Here is a 10,407-nt window from a genome sequence, read left to right on the forward strand (position 1 = left end):
CCCGTGGTGAGATTCCCTTTCTCCCCCTTTCTCTTTTGCGCCGCTCGCCGTTGAGCACCGTGGCCGGATGCGCCGTTTGGCGCATCGCCGGTGAGCTCACCGCTGCCGACCATCGCCCCCTCCATTGAAAGCTGTCAGCACCGCTCTTTTAAATCTCAGACATCGGATCTCCAACCAACGGCTTGGATTAGATCGGCCGGTAGCATACCCCTTTGGTCCACCATGGACCGGTGGACCGGTGTGTCCTCCGTGGTCCGCAAGCCCCGTGAACCTTTTCCACGCCTTTTCTTTTAAGAAATAAATCTGTTTCACTTTATAACATCATAAATCCAATTTTCCAATATAAAAACAATTCGGATTTTCTCTGATAATAAGGAAATTTTGCAGAAACACCCCTGGAACTTCAAACGCTCAGAACTTTTTGCTCGTAGCTCCGATTTAGGCGATCTTTACGCTCATATTATCGTAGCGACGTGTAGATTCTGTTTATAGGGTTTTTCCTAGTTTTAGTTTGTTTGGTATACTATTCTTATGTTAGATTATGTGCTCGTGTAGATAATTCAGTCCAGGAGTTCGGCAACTTTCAGGAGGAAGATTTTGAAGAACCTGTGCATCACTTCGACGAAGGCAAGTGTCTTGACCATGTTGCAAACCCAGTTTTTACATAAAGATGGTCTTTATCAAATATGCATGCTATTTTATAAAATGGGTAGCATAGCAGATTCTAGTATTAGATGTAGATGTTTCATCCTTACAATATCATCAAGTTTATGCTTAGCTATGCTTTAGATGAACATGTAGCGCGTAGGTGATGAATCATGAGTTATGAACTAAAAGTTGATATAGGAAGAATATCATAGAAAACTGATGTTGTTAAGGGAGTTAACAACAAAGATAATTGGGGTTTTGGGCAAGAAATGGCTACTTTTCTCAGCATGGTTGGTTGTTTGAAAATGTTTGGTAATATACCCTTATGGGGTTATTGGCGGTCTTGCCCAGACCATTTTAAGGATCGGTTCGTGGAGCGACCATCCATGACAAACAAAACAACCACGAGACCAATATGGTACGGCTTGGCCTATTAATTAGATGTTCTCCCAGTGTTGTATGAACCAATCGGATGTGTAGATAAGGAAGGGTTACTTCCCGATTCTACCCAGCACAAGAGGGGGCTTCTGGGTGGAGGGTTACTCCACTTATGTACGGCGGTGAAACCTCAGTGGGCAAGTGCATACTGGGAGACTCTTTCGCAAAGCCTCGTAGTGATCTCTTGGCGCACACCCCGGAAGTGTGTAAGGTACCATCAGGTGCCGGCAATAGAGAAGATCACGACTCGTGGGTAAAGTGTACAAACTCTGCAGAGTGTCAAACTGAATATTCAGCCATGCTCACGATTATGAGCAGTATGGACCCTCACATGATTAGTCGGGTGGTTGTTTTTCTTGGATTGGGAATTGGATTGAGTTCTCGGAGGTTAAAGAAAATCTTTGGTACATCTTTTCCCGTTTAAAATAAAATTTGTTTTCCATAGTTCAAGGCTAAAATCAGCTTTTATGCAAATGAAACCCTAGAGAATAGGAAGCCTTGATTCAAGCCACTATATCAAATTAAATTTTTCCCCACTTGTTGAGTATTGGAAATACTCACGCTTGATGTTTCAGAAGGTGAAACTTTTGAAGAATTTCTTGAGGACGACTTCCCTGAAGATGATGCCGAATTCTAGGCTTGTGGAACTCCCGGTCGGCTGCCTATTGGCTTGGAGCTGTGCCGTCCTTTGTCCGCTGTGGTGTTTCTTTTCTTTAGATCCGTGTGTGGTCATTTTGTAATAATTAGCGTTGTAATAAGGAGCACTGTGTCTGTTACACTAATGAAGTCGTCATATGTATGAATAAACTGATCCTAGCATACATATAGTTTACATCTGGTTTTGGTCTTAAAATCGGGTGTGACACTTCCGCATACCCCCCCCCCCAACTCCGCAAAAGTGCGACTGTCCACAAAAATGCGGACACTCCACATTTGCACATTTTTACAACATAATGACTAACATAGATGCAAAAACAATAGTGTTTGAGGTGTCTCTCATGGGTTGTTATATCTTTTAAGCACTGTTTCTACACAAAGTAGATTTTGTATCCTCCTTTATAGTATGGCATTATAAACTCAATTTCAAAAGATAAATGAGTTTAAAATTATACAATCCATGTACCGCTTTCCTTTTTTCCTTTTGGGGGGTCACCATTCATCAAATTCTCACTGAATTGAATTACACCTGTCCATACTTCATTTAAACTCATTAGTCCTTTAATTGTCTTGTCATTATCACCAAAACCCATTTAGGGGCCTAGATACACTTTCACATATGGACACAAAGCTTCGGTTTGTACAAACTTGTCCAACGCCAGACTATCCAGTGAGGTCATTTTCATTAGGTCTTCTCCAATTCAATCAAACTTTGTCCCGGGTACGGTGGCTTCTTCATGTATTGCATCCATGAAACCTACTAACATATATTCTTAACAAACATGTTTGTCCTAATGACTATATTGTCATTAATCACAACAATCACAATCATGGCCTAATAGGGTCATTTTCTCTACAATCTCCCCCTTTTTGGTGATTGATAGCAACACAACCAAAGCAAGCGACAAATAATACGAATTAAGAAAATACATGATTTCAAAAGTTCACAAGATCATATCTTTTTTGCTTGGATGCATGGTAAGAATAAATTATGATACTAATTATAAGGACAACCATGTTCTTACCAATATCATATCTCCTTTTTTGTTACAATTTCACCCAACACTATGTCTCCCTTTTAGTTACGGCTATCATGTATATAGTTCTTCCGTTTTCTCTATTGTTATTATCTCCCTTGATCGACCAATGCAAGAGTTTATTTACATTTGTGAACCCAAGATGCATCCCCCTTTGTCAACAATCTACTCGAGATAGTTCTTGCATCTCACTTGCTTCTCTTGTATCTTGCTTTAGTCTCAAAATTCTCCCCCTTTATCAATAATCTCAAAAAGACTACAAATACATATTGAACTCAAGGAAAAATATTAGAAAATTTAGGAGAGAGCTTCATAAAACATGATCCGTATGAATGATACCACTTATAAAGAATTATGAGGAATTGGTATCAATTGAAAAGATATATCAATTGTAAGAATATGAGGCATTGATGTCAATTAAAAAAGACAAACAAATATCATAATTCATTAAACTCATATGATATAATCTAAACTCCTCCTATATGTATGCATACATATAATGAGACTCACTTGTGAAGACTACTTGTAGGAATGTAGAATATATGCACAACTAGACAATAGAGGTATAAAGTTTAAACCATATCATGTATGAAGGTAGCTTAAATGAATAAATTGATTGACAACGATATCAATTGAAGACTTTAACCATTGCATACCTCTGGGGACTTGTTGATTACTCCATGAGACTACAAAAGATATTACTTAAAATGTATATTAGTCTCAAAATCACAACATATAAGATATACTCCCTCTAAATATGTGCATACAAGTGTAGAATACTTGTGAGAAATATGCTTTTGTTATTGATAACAATGAAGAGGGTATCCTATAGATTGGTTCATGGCATATAAAGAATACCAATTGTAAAACTAGTGTCATGTAAGGAACTTACAACTAATAAACCATATAGGTTGCTCATAAGAAAGAGAGAAACACAAACAACCTAGCATATGAAAAATCTACACTATAAATTGAATTGAGAGCATGCAATCCTAGACAAGGCAAAGGTACAAATTGAAAGGATTATGCATTTAGTACCTTTCAACTTTGGATGGGGATTTGAGTATATGATGACCATGATCTTCATTAATACGTCCAATCTTTTACACTTGGTTTTTTTGCTTGAATCTTCACTACATCATGTGAGCCAAGTCTTTAAATTTCCGAGTCCACCCATGGACTTCAAGTCTTTTTTGGAACACAAACCAATTGGGGCTGCTTTATATTGATCATGACTTCCTTAGGCACCAAAATAGGTTGGTTTCATCCCCGGTCTTTTCTCCCAATCATGTGTACAACTATTTTGTCATTGTTCTTCTTTTTGAGCTTGTAGTGGTTACTTTTGGTCTTGTTCTTGTAGTTGAACTTGGTGTAGATGTTGGAGGTCTTGTTGGAGAGGTTCATAATATTCTTCTTCTTCTTCGTCTCCTTCTTGAGTTGCTTGCATTAGAATGATTTGTGGACTTCTTGATGGCATTTGAAGAAGGTCATGGTGGACCCTTCCGCAAGCTTATTCACCATCCTATCACGATTATTTTGAGGAGGTTGAACATGTCATCTGCTCTTTAATCTTGCTAAGTCTTCCTTGAGCTTCTCCACTTCTTACTTGAGCTCATCATTCTCTTATGCAATGAGGTTGTTAGATGGTTCTACAAAAACATTCTCAATACAAATCTCATTACAAAAAGGTGAGCTAGATAAATCAATCAAATCATCACAAGAAGTGGAATCATCTACCTTAGGATAAAAATTAAATAGAGGGGTAGATAGCGTCAAAGGGACCTTAGTTTGAGATTCAATGCACTCAATTTTAACCTTAATCTCTTCATGCTCCTTGTTTAGCAAATTGAATTTGCTCAATAATTATTCATAATTAGAAACAAATGTAGCATGAATGTCATTAAGACAAGATCTCAAGCATGATGAGCCACCAAGACAAGATCTCACTACTAACCTCTCTTCCGGTTAGTTATACGCCGTCTTCACTTCGGAGCTTTAGTCAGAAAGACAAGGGCATCTGCGTCCATGCACAATTTTCTTACCGCCACTCCACACTAAGGCAAGATCTCACCACTAACCTCTCTTCCGGTCACTTGTATGATGTCTTCACTTCAGAGCTTTAGTCACAAAGACAATGGTCTTCGCATCCCCGCATAATCTTCTTGCTGCTACTCCACATCAAGTCAGAGGGTCAACAAATTACCAGCGAGTCACCAAAATTTCAAGGCACTGGTGTATCTCTCAGTACATGGTTGGATCAATTATTGATCCACTCTCTAGGTTGCATCACCTAGCAATACTTCTCTCTAGACCTATAAGCACTAATCACTCTCTAATGGTATGCTTAATCGCCTTGGATGAACACTTTTAGCACTTTAATGTCTTGGATATCTTCTCAAGTGTATATAGGCTTCTCTTGACTCCAACATCTTCAAATGACCGAGTAGTGAGTATTTATAGCCTCAAACCCGTCAACTAGTCGTTGCTCCAATGGCTCACAGAAACTGTGAACACCGGATGATCCGATGTTAACAGAAGTACTAACACTGAATTATCCGGTGAGTACAGCACTAACAACTAGCCGTTGGAACCCCACTCAAACATATTCTGAACACCAGATTGTCCGGTGTATCCTTCACTTCCATCACTGGACTATCCGGTGTGTTGACCTGAGCCTGACTGTGCCACTTCCTCTCTGTGCCAAAAGCTCCAATGTTCACAATCTCCATCACCAAAACTTCCAGTGTGTACAACATCATCTTTTTATGATTTTTTACACACTCTATTAAAAGTTATGGTGTAAGCCTCCGGTACACACATCATATATCACTGGACTATCGGGTGAGTTGTCTTGAGCCAACCGAGCCACTTGAAATCTCTCTGCACAAAATGTTCTAGTGTAAGCCTCCAGTGCACACAGCATTGATCACCGGAACATCTGGTGCCTTGATCTTCATTCTTCAAATCCAAAAATGCCTCTACAGGAAATACTCCGATGTAGGCCTCAGGTGTTCACACTTCTTCATATCGGACTATCTGGCGTATGGCTTCTTCTCTTCCTTCCTTTGGAAATACTCCGGTGTGTACTACACATTGAGCACCCATCCGGTGAGGTCAACTGCATAGGGACATAAAGCTCTGGCGTGTACAAACTTGTCCAACGCTGGACCATCCGGTGAGGCCATTTCCTCCAGGTCTTCTCCAATTCAATCAAATTTTATCCTGACTGTGGTGGATTCTTCATGTATTGTATCAATGAGACATACTAATATATATTCTTAACAAACATGTTAGTTTTAATGACTATATTATTATTAATCACAAAAATTACAATCATAGCCTAATAAAACCATTTTCGCTATAGGTAACTTGGGCGTCTAAAATCTTCATATCCTGGGGGTTATGTCATATATACATCTTCGTCAATTATGCCGTGAAGGAAAGCATTTTGAATATCAATTTGCTTGAGACTCCATCCCCGGGTCACCACCAATGACAACAAGAGTCGGATGGTCACGAGCTTCACAACAGGACTAAAAGTATCATCATAATCAATACCATAATGTTCTTTGAAACCTTTAGCGATTAACCTTGCTTTATAGCGATCAACTGAACCATCAGCTTTCCATTTGAGCTTAAAGACCCACTTTTTGAATCAATGATATTCACACCTTGCCGTGGAGGAATGAGATGCCACGTTCTATTCTTTTGAAGTGCGGCGAACTCCTCATCCATAGCTTGTTTCCATTTGCTGTCTTGCATGGCAATAACATGTGATGCCAATTCTTCTTGAACATGATGCACCGAGTAGGCCACTTTTCCATCGGTTCTCTTCTTAGGACAACGAATATTATCACGTAGATGTGTCCTCATTGCATGTGTTGGTGCAACTTGAACGGAAGGACCATATGTAGAAACATCATTAGGAAGAACCAGTTGCATTTCATGGGTTAGTTGGTCATTATTACTAGAAATAGTAGTACCATTGGAATTTTGTGGTGGTTCATCTTCAGAAACAGTAAGACCTGGTGTTGGAATAGGAAGAAGAATATGCTTGTCATAAGAATACACATTCTTTTGAGTGGAAAGAAAGCTTGCAATTGTTATAAGGTCTAAGGTGTGGCCAACAATCACAACCAAAAGCTTTCAGCATAGAATAATCAGGTTTAACACTAAACAACCATTCAAGAGGACAAGCATTTTCAATGACATGAGCAGGAAGCCTATTGTTCAAATATGTGACTATCAAGAAGGCTTCATCCCAGAATTTTAAAGGCATTCTAGAATGAGGAAGAAGCGAAAGGCCGATTTCAACAATATGCCAATGTTTTCTCTCAGTCGAGCCATTCTGTTGATGGGTATAAGGACAAGAGACTCTATGATCAATGCCAATTTTATTCGAAGAACTTATGAAGCCTTTGATATTCTCTTCCCCAATCGGATTGAACACATTTAATTTTCTTATCAAGAATATGTTCTACATGCTTTTGGAATTGCAGAAACACTGTCTCAACATCAGATTTTGCACGCAGCAAGTAGATCCATATAAATTTACTATAATCATCGATAAAATTGACATAATAATTATAGCCTCTAATAGATTGGATAGCTGGACTCCAAACATCAGAAAAGATAATATCTAAAGGAGCTGAAGACACATGGATCGACGAGGAGTAAGGTAACCGGTGACTCTTTGCTTGTTGACAAGCATTACATGTGGAAGAATGAGAGGAACTTTCAAAAGGCAACCTATTAAGATGTAAAATAGACTAAACTATCTGGGACGAAGGGTGACCAAGACGAGCATGCCATAGCTCTTTATTGACCTTCAGACTAAGCATGGCTGCTTTGATCGACCTTATGATGGCTATCTTGATTGGATAAAGGCCAGACTCACATCTGTCGTGGAGCAGGATTTTCTTCAATGTTTTGTCCTTAACAACAAAAAATTAGGATGAATTCAATGAAGACATCGTTATCTTTAGTAAGCTTATGAACGGATATAAGATGTATGGAAATTGCAGGAACATGAAGAACATCATTCAAGGTTAAAGGTTTGGTTGTAGTATTAATAGTACAATGACCAACATGTGAAATTTGCAAACCTGTTCCATTGCCGAATTGAACATGATCTCCTCCATGATATCTTTCCCGAACAGTGAGTTGATCAAGATCACTAGTTATGTGATCCATTGCTCTAGTATCCGCATACCAATTTGGATCAACTTGATATGAGGGTGTTGTGGCTACAACCTGTTCATGTCTCTCATTAACCTGGTAAGCATGATCAAAACGATGATAGCACCTTCCAATAGTGTGGTGTTTCTCCTGCAGATTTGACAGGCCAATTAATCATTGTTACCACCACCACGACTAGAAGAATTGTTGCTACCACTTCCATGGTTTTGGTTACCACTGCGACCACGGCCACACCCTCTTCCTCTTCCACCTCGGTTGTTGTAGTTTTCTCGATCTTGATTGTGAGCCGAGAAATTCACCAAAGAGCCAGAGTTGTTGAATTGCACATCCGTGTTGTTCTGCTCAGTCCTATGCTCAAAGATTAGTAGATGAGCATAGACATCGTCAAGGGTGAGCTCCTCGGATCTTGTGATGAGAGACGTGACCAAGGGTTCATAGTCTGAACTAAGACCCATAAGCACATAAGAGATAGTTTTGTCTTCATCTAACAACATATCTATGGCGAAGAGAGTATCAGCCATTGTCTTCATTTGCTAAAGTATTATGCTACCGAGATATCTCTTTTCTTCAAGTTGGCGAGCTGCATGCAAATTTGCATCACACGCGCTCGCGATCGAGAGGAGAACACCTTCTCCAGGACAACCCATGCTTGGCGTGATGTTGTTGCCGTCATCAGATGTGCTAGATAATCTTCAGAGACCAATGAAACAATGGCGCTCAGGACCAACTGATCTTGTTGATACCAGATCAGAAACTCCAGGTTGACGACTTGGGTTGTACCTTCTTGTGTTGTCGTCATGATCGTTTGTGGCGAGCACTCCTTGGTGTCATCCACATAACCTACGAGCTGGTAGCTCCGAAGGTATGGCATGATCTGCGTTTTTCATAACAGATAGTTGTCATGGCCAAGCTCGATGTTGATCGGATGGGCGGACGACATGAGAGGAAGGCTGGAGTTTAAGGAAGAACTGGAGCTAGATGAGTTTAGGGTGGCATAAGTGGTGGATTGGGTTGACATTGCGTCTTATGGCCCTGATACCATGTAAAACAAATGATTTCGCCATAAGCCTATTCACGAGGCCTCCATGTAACATATAGACAGATTATAGGGAGAGTTTGAATGATACAACTATATCTCTCAATTTTATCTATACAAGAGTTATGTTTGATTCGAGATAAGTTGTACTCTGTTAGCGATAAAGGAAACCAAATACAATTAAAACTCTTTAACAATGGGAGCATTTGTTTTCTTCAAAATACGGCAAGAGCCATTCATTAAAAAGAAGAAGAAAAAATAAAATAGGGAAGAAGAAAAAAGTTTTAAATAGGGAGCATAATGTTGTGAATAAATTCTTACGTCCAAGTTTGTTCCAGAAGATTTGGCACATGCACATTTGGTACCGTGCACGGAAAACAAAAGACGCAAGGACCGTCCGGTGATTTCTCACTCATGCTGTCCTCGCCTGGGCCCCACCGAAATGTCGAGATGCTTCCCACGCGTCCCAGGTATGCCACGTAAAAAATCATGTTGCTCATAGGACCACCTGTCTGTGGACCATATTTTCGGGGGGCGGGGGGGGGGGGGGTGGGGGGAAATGTCCTCGTGGTTAGGCGCACCTTCCTTCCGGTTCATTCCGCGCCCACCCACCGACGGTGTGCGCGGTGGACCCGGCTTACGGAGCGCGACGTCCATGTAGATTCGCGCGGCCACGCGTCACCGCGGCCTAACGTCCGCACGCTGGGATCTGGGATTTGGTTCGGGCTACTTTGCGAAGACACCCCGATGACACTGTGATATTGTTCCATATACTATGTTTAGGTTCATACTGTAGCATTATTAGGTCATTCTTAATGTCTTATTTTTAGTGATGTTTAAGAAGAGAGACTAAGAAATTATCATTAAGAAATAAGTTTTCAATGTATATATGTGTGCTGCTAATTTTTCAGGTTTTTTAAGACAATTAATTGTTCTATAATTATCTAGAATTGCTAAAAAGCTAATTTCTATTATAAGAAACAAGTTCTTTTCTCTCTCATCTTTAAATTGTTTGTCACATCAATTTTTGCCTAGCTGGACTCCTAATTAATATTTAAGAGACCAGCATGAGAAGATGCCTTAGTACTATAACCTGTCAACATCCTCTCCATTTTTTCGATGAATCACATTTTTTTAGTACAACACTACAAAAATAACTTCAATCAAAGTGCAAACACTAGTCTTCTCAAAGGTTTCCACTATGGCTAACGCAAACAACCGAGTTTTGTCAAGTCAACCGTGCCGTATGCATTTCACTTGGAAGAGAAAAACATATTGTAATTCTTATATACTACTGTTTTAAGCCTTCTCTGCAATAACATGGAGAGGTGGAGATGAGCTCAACCTTATCGGCACATGCGTACACCTGCTCTATTTTCTAATGAAAATTGT

The 10,407-nt window shown here is 39.8% G+C and overlaps 1 non-coding gene across 1 annotated transcript; it reads right to left on the minus strand.

The window, feature by feature from the left end:
* Positions 1-8,331: 8,331 nt before the first annotated feature.
* Positions 8,332-8,470, minus strand: LOC133920200 (small nucleolar RNA Z247). Its single transcript, XR_009910017.1, has one exon. It is a non-coding gene; the product is annotated as a small nucleolar RNA Z247 (small nucleolar RNA).
* Between the last annotated feature and the right edge of the window lie 1,937 nt (positions 8,471-10,407).

This window comes from Phragmites australis, chromosome 5, assembly GCF_958298935.1.
Source record: "Phragmites australis chromosome 5, lpPhrAust1.1, whole genome shotgun sequence".
NCBI classification, from domain to species: Eukaryota; Viridiplantae; Streptophyta; class Magnoliopsida; order Poales; family Poaceae; genus Phragmites; species Phragmites australis.